Here is a 14,397-nt window from a genome sequence, read left to right on the forward strand (position 1 = left end):
CTGGGTCAAGGGTCACATCTCACGACCATATTAGGAAGTGGAAGGTACAGCCTGGTGCGCCTGGTGCCAGAGAAGATCAACCATGAATATTCATATTCTTTGTGTGTGAGAAGCCCCCCAGACGAGGGGCAGACCGGTCTGGGGGAACTTAAGGGACAGGCTTGTTTTAATCTGTTAGTTTTGTAATTGTAGGGAATAAATACTTCTATTTTAACGACCATATCTTAATAATAATAATAATAATAATAACTTTTATTTATATAGCGCTTTTCAAATCAAATCAAATCAATTTATTTTTGTAAGGCCCAAAATCACAACAACAGTTGCCTCTGAGGGCCACAGGGAGAAATGAATCAACAATGTCTGTGGTGGCGATGAAGTCAGACAATGTCTGTGGTGGCGAGGGACGATGTCCCACGGTCCTCTGTCCTTAGACTCTCCTTCTCGGCCAGGAAAAACTACAAAAAAACCTCTTTGGGAAAAAAGCGTAGAAACCTGGAGGAGTTCCAGTGAAGGAGAGATCCGACTCTCACAGACGGACAGACGGACACAAGGAGACTGGAGCTGGACCCACTCTTCAGGCAGAAGAGGGACCGTCTGAGTCGAGCTGGACCCACTCTTCAGGCAGATGAGGGACCGTCTGAGTCGAGCTGGACCCACTCTTCAGGCAGAAGAGGGACCGTCTGAGTCGAGCTGGACCCACTCTTCAGGCAGAAGAGGGACCGTCTGAGTCGAGCTGGACCCACTCTTCAGGCAGAAGAGGGACCGTCTGAGTCGAGCTGGACCCACTCTTCAGGCAGAAGAGGGACCGTCTGAGTCGAGCTGGACCCACTCTTCAGGCAGAAGAGGGACCGTCGGAGGCGAGCTGGACCCACTCTTCAGGCAGACGAGGGACCGTCGGAGGCGAGCTGGACCCACTCTTCAGGCAGATGAGGGACCGACTGAGGCGAGCTGGAGCCACTCTTCAGCCAGATGAGGGACCGTCCACACAGGGCAGGGACCACTTCACCAGGGGAGGGGCATCTGGGTCCACAGGTCCTCAGGAGTGAGAGAAAGAAAAGAAGGCGGTGAACAGTTTGCAAGTGGAATCAAAAAATAAATATTGTTTGATAGCATAAGTAGTCAGAAGAGGATAGTGCTCAAGCTGTCATACTTCCCCCAGCATAGTTACTCCTAGGGCAGCGTAGCTGAAGCTGTGGGTTTATCTTTCTGTTCCTAACTACTCTGACCATAAGCGATTTCGAAGAGGAACGTTTTAAGCCTGGACTTAAATGAAGAGACTGTGTCAGCATATTTAGCATGGGTCGGGAGCTGATTCCATAACACAGGAGCTTGGTAGCTAAACGCTCTACCTCCTACAGTACTTTTAGAGACTCTTGGCACCACCAGAAGGCCAGCATTCTGAGAGCGAAGAGCTCTGTTTGGATGATATGGTTCTATAGCATCTTTGAGGTAGGATGGGGCCATGTCATTTATGGCTTTGTAGGTCAAGAGTAGAATTTTGAATTTGATTCTAGACTCGACGGGGAGCCAGTGAAGAGACTTCAGCACTGGCGTAATGTGCTCTCTTCTTTTTGTTCCTGTTAGTAATCTTGCTGCTGCATTTTGAACCAGTTGAAAGCTTTTTATGGAGCTTTTAGGACACGCTGCAAGCAGGGAGTTACAGTAGTCTAATCTAGTCGTTACAAATGCATGGATAAGTTTTTCAGCATCACTTTTAGGCAGGATTCTTCTGATTTTGGCGATGTTGCGCAAATGGAAATAGGCTGTTTTACAAGCTTGATTTATATGAGCTTTAAATGAGAGCTCCTGGTCAAATAAGACTCCAAGGTTTCTTACAGTAGAACTGGAGGCTACACTGACATTGTCCAGTGTGACTATCTGCTCAGATAGAGCGTCTCGTAGATGCTTAGGGCCAAGCACAATGACCTCGGTTTTTTCAGGGTTAAGAAGCAGGTAGTTTAGTGTCATCCAGGTTTTTATCTCCTTCACACAAGTACTAAGTCTGTCTACTTGATCGCTCTGATCAGGTTTCATTGATAAATACAGCTGAGTGTCGTCTGCATAGCAGTGGAAGTTAATGCCATGCTTTCTGATAATGTTGCCTAATGGTAGCATATAAAGAGTAAACAGAATTGGACCGAGTACCGAACCCTGTGGCACACCGTAAATTACTTTAGAGCTTGGTGAGGAGCTCTGGTTTACATTAACAAATTGGAACCTATCAGATAGATAGGATTTAAACCAGCTGAGGGCTGTTCCTCCAACACCTACATCACATTCTAACCTCTGCAGTAGAATGTTGTGGTCGATGGTGTCAAACGCTGCGCTGAGGTCCAACAGAACCAGGATTGAGACCAGTCCATCGTCAGCGGCTAATAACAAATCATTTGTGACTTTAACTAGTGCAGTTTCAGTGCTGTGGTGGGCTCTGAACCCTGACTGGAAAACTTCAAATAAGTTATTGTCCTGCAGGTGGCGACAAAGCTGTTTTACTACAACTTTTTCAAGGATTTTAGAGACGAAGGGAAGATTTGAAATAGGTCTGTAGTTTACCAATAGGTCGGGATCTAGATTAGGCTTTTTCAGAAGAGGTTTAATGACTGCATGTTTGAAGGACTGTGGAACATAGCCACTTTCGAGTGAAGTATTTATTATATTAAGAATAGGGTCTATAATTAGGGGAAGAATGTCTTTGAGGAGTCTGCTTGGAATGGGGTCTAGGACACAAGTTGAGCTTTTAGAGGACATAATGGCTGAAGTTATCTCTGCTTGATCAACAACTGTGAACCTTTCTAGGTTTACAGGTGGATTTATATGGGACGTTAGATTTACAGCTTGGGCTAGTTCAGGGCTAATAGCGGGGGTAATTTCATCTAATTTATCTCTGATTGTTTTTATTTTATTATTAAAAAATAGGAGGAAATCATCAGAGCTAAGTGTAGCTGGGATTGAGGGCTCTACTGCACTGTGACAGTTTGTTAGCCTAGCTACAGTGCTGAAAAGGAATTTAGTGTTACTTTTGTTGACTTCTATTAGATTTGAATAATATCTGGTTTGGGCCTTACGCAGAGCCTGCTTATAGGACAGCAGGCAACTTTTCCATGCTTTTAGAGATTCTTCTGTGTGAGAGCGACGAAATAATCCCTCTAACTTTTTGTTTATGTGAACGCAGTTCTTGGTTGTACCATGGGGAGGCGCGCTTTGGCCTAATGACCTTCTGTTTTAACGGCGCGACAACGTCAAGAGCAGACTTCAGAGAATTCATGGTCAAGTCGACACATTGATCACTTAAACTGGGACTAAAACTATTCTCAGCAGGATCACATGACATGTCACTGAATATTGGCTCTATTATTTCTTTGAATTTTGAGATAGATTTTTCAGATATTGTCCTTTTCATTATAACTTTATTTTGTGGGACTGGATGATCTTTAAGAATAAACTGAAAGGTAATTAGGAAATGATCTGACAATATAGGGTTTTGAGGGAGGACAATGAGGTCACTAATCTCTGTTCCATACGTTAGGACAAGATCCAGAGTGTTCTTGTGAGTGTGAGTCGGTTTATTTACATTCTGTGACCCAAAGACGCTGAACATAATAAAAAAGGGGGGGGGTATTTACAGACAGGGGGGACAACACGTACAGAACACATTAATATACAGATAAAATGAACAAGACAGAAGAAGTAGAGAGAAAAAGATGGGGATGTAACAGGGGGTAGAAGTGTAGGCAATGGGGTAGAGGAGGCTAGGGGTAGGGGAGGTCATAGGCTTGGGTGAAGAGGTATGTTTTTAGGCGGGATTTGAATGTTGTGAGTGAGGGAGAGTGGCGGACAGGTTGGGGGAGGGAGGTTGTCTTGTTATTCTCAGTATATTAGAACCTAACAGTTGTGTGAATTGTTTGTTTGTTTAACTGCATTCCCACTACTTTGTGCAGCCTTTTTCAGAAGCGTCACGAGAAGATGTTGTGACTCATCCTGGTCCTGGGGAAAGGAGTCAGACAGTTGGGGCAAAGGCTTCCAAGTAAGCGGCCAACAAGACATCCTTCTGACAGTCTATTCCCTCTGTCTTCTGAGTGTTCTTCTTTTACTCTACAGTCTGCGTCTTCAAATGGAAGCGGCTCAGTTTGATCTGGACCATTCACAGTCTGTCCGTCCATAGTGTGTAAGATCTCTCCTTCACTGTTGGTTTTGACTTGCCAAGAAGCAGTGTTTAATGACGGGGGATGCTCTGGGACGCTTGTGCATTTGCTGTTGTGATTTTGGGCTTTACGAAAAGAAATTGAACTGGCAAAGACTACTGGAAGTAATAAAAAACGTAGAGCAGATAAGATAAGAAGATAAGAGAACCTTTTATTTGTCCCACAATGGGGAAATTCCAGTAAAACAGTAAAAACTTCCTTAAAAATATACTTAAAAACTGTATGCATATTTAAATCTAGTATAAATGTACAAAAAAAACACTCTTATTTACAGTAAGTGGCTGTTATGTGGACAGAAAATATTGCACGAGGGATGATTGACATTATGCCACAGTATTGCACATGATTATGAGAGCTGAATGATACATGTTCAGGGCTAACAGTAAAAAGTAACTCATGTAACAAACGTAACACTAGCTTGGTGTTCAAGAACCTCAAGCATGTTCTAATAACAAAGGAAGTCAGTCAGTGTGGGTCTTAAAGCAGCCTTAAAGCAGCTTTTATTCACAATAGAAAACAGTTTGAAGTTAAGTTGAGATGAATTCATGTGTTGCTGCACTGGTGAGGCGCCGCCCTAAAGCTGGGGAGAGGGAGGCGTACTACCAGTGACAACAAGATTAAAACAAATCCATTTCCATAACAGAAAAGAGCCAACAACAAGCGCCATCGTCACCAATAACTCTAAATAAAGTCAAACCTCTAAAGTGAGCTCCGATCCTCCCCAGCAACCCAAAGACCCACAGCAACCACACATGTCTGATCAGCCAAAACCCACTGCGCAACACCCGGACACCTTTCCCTGGACATCGAGCCATTATCTTGATCAAGAGTTTGGAGGATTGTGCTGTTGTTCATCTTTTAAGTTGAAAAAAAAACAGAGCGTGGGGGTCAGCAAACTACCCCCAAAATGGCTTCACATCATCCAAGAATCAAACCGACGTCGTCCTTGCTCTGAGGTGAAAGCAATGATCCCTTGATCGCCACGGCTCCACAAATGTGACTTCAAATTGCACCTTTACCTAGTCATCAACCTGCGAGTGAAACTTAAAAAACTAAACCATGCAAAGTGTAGCCCATGTCTCAAATTCAGCTCTTAATCACTGACATTGCCCTTTCACATTTTCATTGGCCCATCCACAAGGGGCGCTAGAATAAAAATGGCCGAACCCCAAGCCACTTCCGCTTCCTGCTCCGGCTGTGGACTGTGAAACTTGTGGTTTGAACTTTAGAAAACGACTCGAAACAAACTGAATCGTGAATGAAAAATCCCAAAACTCAGTGGTCAGGTTTTTTCCCCCCTCACACACCTGATTTTTTTCCTCTGCGAATCTGGTAGGATCATTCGTTGTTTTTTTCCCCGGATACGGAGACCCTAAATTGGATTATTTTTTTCCCTTTTCACTTGGAATATATAAACTTTTTGAAATCCTACAAACTGAACTTAAGACTTTAACACAAAGGAACTGAACTTTTGCCGGAAAAACCTTTTTGTTGTAATTATTGAATATTTTATTTATATTGTCATTTATTTATATTAATACAATTCATAATTTAACGTCCTTCTGTGTTATTACTTTTCCATTCCCCACAAGCTCCTGTGGGCGATCTTAGTTCTTCTGACATTCACATGCGTTTCATACTCCTTGCTCATACTTAGCCTAATAAATACTAATAAATGTTCATACTCAGCCTCATAAATAAGATTCTAAATCAGTGTTACAAACGTGATATTCCTCAACACAAAAACAAGAATTGAAATTTGAGGTTCACTGCCTTTTTTCTCTCTGCATGCTGCACGTCCTCTGGTAACTGTGAGAGTTTTCTGACGCCGCCTTCACCTTTCAAGACATCACTGACGGGAGGTTATTTGTCACATACACAGAGACATGTTATTACACTCAACCCTCAGAAATTCTTCAGCCGAGGAAGAGGAGACAGTGAGCTCTTTGTCTGCCGCTCTTCTGTCGGACGGCTCGTGTGCCAATACTTTGCTCCAAAAAGACAAAAAAGTGCATTTTCTTTAACTTCTTTTATTGATTTGAAGACACAGTTATTCTTGTATCTCATTATCTTCTGTTTCAGTATTTGTCATAATATTCTGCATGTTTTTGAAGTTTTCTTTCGGCGCTAAAAACACATACAGTTTAATCGTGCGCCTTTAACTTTGCGTCTTCGTGGGTTTAGTGAGACGTTTGGCATGGTATCGCGGGCTCAGATCCGCTGGAGGTGTCACACTGCGGTCGAATTGCGGCGCTTGTTACGGCGACGACCTGCCACGGCACACAAAGGCGTCAGAGGAGGAGCTGACATGTCATGTGATGTGCGACCGCTCCACTTTAGGGCATGTTATATACCGTATTTCATTGTGTTTTGTTATTTTACCTTTTGCAAAATCTTTCCGCTTGTGTGCTCTGACAGCTGAAAGAAACATGGGCTGAGAGAAACGTTGGCCATTCTTTACACCCAGTTTGAGTTTGACTCGGATGGGAAAACACATCTATGCCTCGTTTAAAACAAACAATTGCGTCAGTGCGGAAATAATATTCAATGTGGCCTTTTTTAATTTATTTTTAGACCAAATATTTGAAGCTGAAGCGGTAGAAGTTCAGACTCACCTCAGAGTTTGCTCGGCCAACATGAACGGAAGAAGCTCTAGTTAGAACTGCAACACAAACACCGGCTTTTACTCACAAGTTCGAGATTTGAACTCACAGCCGTCTCACTTAGAGGCAGGAGCACAAATCATACGCCCCGGTAAACTCCATGTTCATCTAATCCACTCCTTTTGGCTCCATGTCCGTGATCTGTCTTAAAAGTGCACTATGATGTAACTTTTCAACAGTAGCGTCCGTTGGAAGGCTGCCAGATTGCATTGCTTGGCCTGGAATGTTGCAAAGTCTCCATGCCGACGGGTGAGTACCTATATTCCCCGGTACCTATGTCCCCTGGTGCCTATGTTCCCTGGTACCTATATCCCCTGGTACCTATGTCCCCTGGTGCCTATGTTCCCTGGTACCTATATCCCCTGGTACCTATGTCCCCTGGTGCCTATGTCGCCTGGTACCTATGTTCCCTGGTACCTATGTTCCCTGGTACCTATGTCCCCTGGTGCCTATGTTCCCTGGTACCTATATCCCCTGGTACCTATGTCCCCTGGTGCCTATGTCCCCTGGTACCTATGTTCCCTGGTGCCTATGTCCCCTGGTACCTATGTTCCCTGGTACCTATGTCCCCTGGTGCCTATGTCCCCTGGTGCCTATGTTCCCTGGTACCTATATCCCCTGGTACCTATGTCCCCTGGTGCCTATGTCCCCTGGTACCTATGTTCCCTGGTACCTATGTCCCCTGGTGCCTATGTTTCCTGGTACGTATGTCCCCTGGTACCTATGTCCCCTGGTGCCTATGTTCCCTGGTGCCTATGTTCCCTGGTACCTATGTTCCCTGGTACCTATGTCCCCTGGTGCCTATGTTTCCTGGTACCTATGTCCCCTGGTGCCTATGTTCCCTGGTACCTATGTCCCCTGGTACCTATGTCCCCTGGTACCTATGTCCCCTGGTGCCTATGTTCCCTGGTACCTATGTTCCCTGGTACCTATGTCCCCTGGTGCCTATGTTTCCTGGTACCTATGTCCCCTGGTACCTATGTCCCCTGGTGCCTATGTTCCCTGGTACCTATGTTCCCTGGTACCTATGTTCCCTGGTACCTATGTTCCCTGGTACCTATGTTTCCCGGTACCTATGTTCCCTGGTACCTATGTCCCCTGGTGCCTATGTTCCCTGGTACCTATGTTCCCTGGTACCTATGTTCCCTGGTACCTATGTTCCCTGGTACCTATGTTTCCCGGTACCTATGTCCCCCCGGTGCCTCTATTCCCAGTGCCTATATTCCCAGTGCCAATGTTCCCGGTACCTACTGTATATTCCCCGGTACCTATATTCCCCCTTTTCTATGAACGGAGGAACTACACTCATCATCACTCATCATCCTGGTACAATATTTTCTGTCCATAAAACAGCTGTACATAAGAGTGTTATATTTTAAGAGTTTTTAAAAAAATATAAGTTATCTGTTTCTTTATTATTATACTTCGGTGCCTAATCTGTGTTGTAACATTGTAATTTCCCAATTGTGTGACAGTAAAGGTTATCTTATCTTATCTTAGCATGGGCAACTGGTTCAGGTTCCACATCCCCAATAATTGTTCATAAATGTATGTTTTTTTACAGCATAAAATATAGCAGCATATAACCCTTTCCCAGGCCTCGGGGGACATAGGACTGACCCCCATGTGGACAGACAAGCAGACGATACTCACGGTAAAATTGCCTTTTTCAAAGCAGCAACAATTTCCCTGGAGTCAAGTAGAAAAGTTACATATCATGCACATTTACCACCATGTACAGTATATATATTGAAGTCGTCTCATTCTATTTCTAAGGAAGTGAAATTGGGGCATCCGCCTGCAAAACCTCAGGCTCTGTGACGTGAATCCTTTCATTTTTTACCAAAGAGCTGAGAGGTTTCCAGCTCCATTGTAAGAATCCCGACAAAGGCCTAGACTTGCACCCATCACACTCTTCCTGCACTCCGGGTAGCTTTAGGGGGATTTACTCGGGCCTCAATCAATGTTGCTAATTAAGTTAACTTCAAGACAGCAGATAGAAGCCCAGGACACCAGCTTTTTTTCTTCCGCCCTGTGTGGAGGTGATGGACGGGCGCGTATGAAAGCGAGGGCTGCAGACGCCGCTCGTAGCTCTATAAATAACCCCTGACAACAGGAGGGAGGAACCTGAGAGGGGAAACTGGTTTGAAGATCAACACAAATTAAACCGAACAGAAATAAGCAGCCGGCGATCTTCGGAGGGATTACGCGAGCCGCATGGTGCAGGGATAATATTTACTAAATGTCCGGCCCGATCTCCCGACCGCTGTTATGTCGGTCGTTCACAGCGGGCGAAGTACGAGGGCTGTGGTGGAGGAATTTGGCACTTTTAAGAGACTGTGGCGAGACATCTGGGCAGAATGAGGAACGCTGCGAGGAGGAGGCGCTCTCAGTTTTATCCACACACAAGGAAGTGTCTGAAAATCAAAGTACAGACACATGAAGCGTATTTTGCAGTTTAAATCATAATTGTTTTGGGATTTTTTTGCAATTTATATGAGTTTTGTGAATGGAGAGGAAGAGGGGAGGACTTTACAGTTTGTTCCTGTAAAATGTAACACTGCAAGTACTTTTTTAATTAACAACTATAAAGAGAAAGTAGGTGTAATGCCTCATTCGTCCAGGAGAGTACAGGAATCTGTCCCATGACCTTTTCATGACCTTTTAATCTCCTTAGTGAACACTTTGAGGTTTTAGCACGGTGTAGGCTTTTGACACATGAGGAGACGCGACTCGTTTGTTTGCTCTTTGCCTTTTTCCTTTCATCCATCTCCAACACCTCTGTTTTCCAACACTCTGTTGTGTCAGCTCATTGAAATATCAGATTAGCGCAACTAATAATAGGCACAATTTATAATTGTAAATAAGGTGCAACACAAATGAAAGTGTTGCTCACAATTTAGCGCCTGTCTTAGTGAATCTGTTTTTCCAAGGTATTTAAGATAAGATAAGATAAGATAAGATAATCCTTTATTGTCCCACATGGGGAAATTTCATTGGTGCAACGCAGGTAGATACAGAGGCAGAAACAGAAGAAAAGAACAGATCACATCGCTTATAGGAAGTCTGAAAAACACTTTCAGTAGAAGATCTCCTATAAACAAAAAATCCCATAGACAAATAAATAAATAAATACATAAATACCATTGCATGTGATCACGACAGTAATTGCACATGACGGCACATAGATTGCACATGAATTTCACAGTAATTGCACATGAATCACAACAGTAATTGCACATTTTCGAGCACTAAAACACCTAGAGATGCAAGACGGACATTTAATGCCAATATGAGGAACATTTCAGGCAAAGCACTAACTGTTTTTGATCTTGATGGAGATCAGCAGGTGGCGCTCTCGAGCCTCCGGCAGAAAAGTTACACCTTTAAGGATTGATCGTACAATAATCCCCAATAGTTATTACCACAGCGATGCTCTTCTTATGGTCACATACCAAGAAAAGTGAACCAAAAAATAAAGAATAACATTCACAATTCTACTTTTAGACCCATCATCATTTTAGCTCACTCTCTACAAAAGCCTGTGCGTTTCTCTTGATTTGCGCCTGTCTGTCGGCCTCCTCTCCCATCGCCCTTGTCCTCCCACGCAGGCTTTCACATCCACATTTGCACAGTGTGATTTACAGGTGATGCTGCTCCTAATGCGGCCCTTTATCAGCCCTTTCCGGTCGACTGTCGGCGCTCAGGGCTGCACATCGCAGGTGGAGGTTCAGTCTCAGACGCGGGCATCACACCTCCCTCACAACAACACACTCCAGCTTTCAAATCCATCAGCGCTGCAGCGTGGAGCAGAGGGGAATGTTTTCACACTTTGTCCTGGGTCGATTCCAGCAGCGACTCCAGACTCCAATGCAAACGTTGGGTCGAATTAGGTGCATATTTTAGTGTTTTTTATGCCATTTTCAATCCATGCCTTTAGTCGTTTTGACCCCTGTTCATTTCTGTCTCATCTGCGCTACATCTGAACCAGCATCTGAAATGAAAATATGTGCAATTATAACTTTTGTTTTGGGAGGAACAACGTTGTTTTTAAGATTTGTGACGGTCTACACCAAAAAAACTGCCAATAATTCCTTAGTTGAACTGTTTGTTTGTTAGCTGGAAGCCCGCACAGCAACTGTCAAATGTGTTTGGTTAAATGAGGAGTTATTTCCAACAGTAATAAATTCATTTTTTAAATTGTATTGTCCAAAATATAAGAAATTCTAAAAAAAAAAGTCATAATTTACAAACGTAATGATATTATTTCAAAGACTTTAGAAAATGCCTAGTGTTGATTACCGTATTTTCCAGACTATAAGTCGCACCTTTTGTCATAGTTTTGGCCAGGGTGCCACTTATAGTTATACACTTAAACTCCGGAGCGACTTATATGATATTATTTGTTATTTTCACACTTGCAACCGCATTTCATACTCCACTGCGACTTATAATGTTTTTTTCTTCTCTATTATGCATTTTTTGGCTGGTGCGACTTATACTCCTACTCCTACTTCTAAACAATGTACCTTTTCCTTCCATACCATTGTGCAGCACGTACGAAAGTTGAGTCGTACATTGGAACATTGGATGGCGTCGTACCAGAGAAGCGCTGGCATCAAACCAGCAAAGTCTACTGTTTTTTGCAGTGCATGTTCCGGGGAGTTTTGCAGGCAAATCAGTAACGAAGCTGGACTGAGATCTTACAAACTCCTTCAACGCGTTCAGCATCTGTCCTCTCCCTTAAGACCGGCCAACACTCCACTCTAAAGCCGTAAAGTGCGAGACAAGAACACTTATATCCTTACTATAATCAGCGAAACCTTGCAAACTTTCCACTATTTTCCTCTCCGCTGCATAATCTACATCCAAAACATTTTAAACCCGCAAGAAGTACAGCGGACGACGTTAGCCAGAATTTCAAATGTTCTTACTTTGAAGTGTATTGGCAGGAAAAAAAGGATCGGTGTTTCATCTCAAAGAAAGGGGATGTGAACATATTCAGTGATGCCAAGCCAAATAACCACAGCGCATAGAGAAAAATGAGGTTCCAGAAACTAAGAGAGACAGCTGTCGGGTTGAACTGCATTTCTGCTTCTGTGGCGCTTTCCCCTTCAATCGCAGGATGGAGGTGGGTAGATTATAAATGGTGTGTTTCTTTGCTTGAAGCTGCAGCAGAGGTCTGGGATAGTGGCCAGTTCAAATACAGATGTCAACCGCCGAGAGCGATGGGCTCGGTTTAGGCTGTGTGTGGTGAGGGGTTCCCAGACGTTGCTGTGCAGCAGCATACTTGGTGTCCTGCCCGATAATATGAAATCCATGTGGAGATCTGGTCCTTAAAGGGGACATGTTATGCGAAATCCATTTGAATGAGATTTGAACCTTGTTACGATGGTGTTTCCTTGTCATTAGTGGACTTAAAGTTGTATTTTCATTGCATGTTTGCGTAATCCTGTATTGTCCTGGCACTGAGGCTCAATTGCTCGGAAAATTATTGTTTTGACCTACCCCCCGTGTCCGCCCACATCGCTGTACCTGGTTGCGATTATGAGATACACGTGTATAGGGTTCTAAAATGACATGTAGCCACAAAAATAAATATCTAAATTGCAAACCGCTGCTTGCTACGGAGAAATGTCCCTATGAAGAGGGTCATTTAGCATTTCTTATTGGTTCTTCAGTTTTGAACAGGAAGTCAATGGACCTGTTTCTTATCCTTAGCCGTTTTACACTAATATTGCCATTGAACAAATGTACAATAATTGGGGTGCATGGTGGCAAAGGCGGTTAGCGCTCTAACTATAGACAGGTGTTGAAAATTAGCATATTCTGTTATAACACTTAAAACATTGCATCTGGTTCGTCCAATGCTAAATGCTATGTCGCCATATTAAAATAAATAATAATTATCTGTCTATGTTCAATACTAACTACTCGGGGGGAAGCACTTCTTTAAAGGTTTGTATAACATTTCTGATGGCGAGTAGACAACCAGCCTGTCTCCATGATATTGTTTGGAATGTTACACATTAAACATCTTACAGTCATTAGAAATGTAGTTTTCAAATAAGGCATTCTAACTGTGAGCGGGCTCGTCCGTCCACAGATTTGAGCTGTATCTTGGTTGCATCATTGCCCCCATGTTTAATGTTTAATGGAGCATTCCAGGCAAGACAATAACTCATGGAGACAAGCAGTTGGCGGAAAGAGCTTTGAGATCATTGTAAACACTGTGATAATGAAGCAAACCGAAGATGGACAAAACAGCTTTCAAAATCTGCACTGAACGAACGATTATTTTTGGCACTGACTGTACGAAGAGAGGTATGGATGGATTTTGGCTGTAGACTTGTGTCAAGTGGTATCCATGGTAACACCACAACTGCAACAGCTGTGAACCAGGTTTGGTCAAATTGGGCTAATTACACATTTAATTGTAGACTCGGTTTTGTCATCCTCTCATTAGCTGGTGCGTGATTGACATTCGCGATGTTAGACATTTTTTCCACTCCGCTTCTGTGTAATGAGTTAAGAGGTAATAATTCTCTACATGCATGTTTGACCTTGGACATGACTCTTTTTAGCCTTGCAGGAAAAACACCAACAAAAACATGGCCTCAAACCACTCTGAGCGTGTAAAAGGGGAAACACTTAAAACATTTGACACATTCTGATATTTATGAGCACATTGAGTCGTGATGTACACCGTAGCTTATCCAGTTTCATCCATCTTTACTTGCTAACTATAGTCACATCGAGGCATGATCACTCCTAACTGTGTAATCACTAGGACCATGATGTATTAACAGAAACAGAAGCCACGAATGCCTGTGCTAAATATTTCAGAAGTCCTCCAGAACGCTCCTCTTCTCTCCACACCGCTCCGCCATTTGGGCCCAGGCAGATAATGGTGTAAGCAGTGATTCATGATGCTTAAGAGCCCCTGATCAAGATTTATAAGTCAAGTGTGCATAAATTCTCCGCTCTCATCAATCCCGGCAGACAAAAGAGAGCCACAATAAAAGCCAAACTTCCTCATGAGAAGGAGGGCAAGATTTATCCTCTGCTACGAGGGTTTACTCAAACAAGGAGCTCAAGATGCTAGCCGCCGCCATGCGAAGACAGAAGGGATTATTACCTAGCGCTTGATACATGAAGCGCATCAAGAGAGGCAGTAAACGGTAGTATTGGGATAAAACGATGATCGAAAACAAAGTATTTCTAACTTCTATCTCAAGAGGTTTTTACCAGGGAGACCAATCACAACTTAAAGGACACATATTGGGCATTTTTTGTACTGCTTACACTCTATATTTACTTTGGAAGTGTATGTTTTTGACCGTAAAATAATGTATTCAGCCTACTCAAAGCATACGTTACTTTAAAATCAATCGGGAAATCTTCTCACCTTGATTTGTGTTTGCACTCCATCTACTGGCTGCAAAGGTAATTACATAGGTGAGATGAAGAAATGCTAGCTTTACGCGGACATATTGATACAAGCACACATCTGTAATGAATGTAATTTG

The sequence above is a fragment of the Eucyclogobius newberryi genome, unplaced genomic scaffold (genome assembly GCF_026437365.1).
Source record: "Eucyclogobius newberryi isolate DKJ021-1_F unplaced genomic scaffold, fEucNew1.0.hap1 SCAF_21, whole genome shotgun sequence".
NCBI classification, from domain to species: domain Eukaryota; kingdom Metazoa; phylum Chordata; class Actinopteri; order Gobiiformes; family Gobiidae; genus Eucyclogobius; species Eucyclogobius newberryi.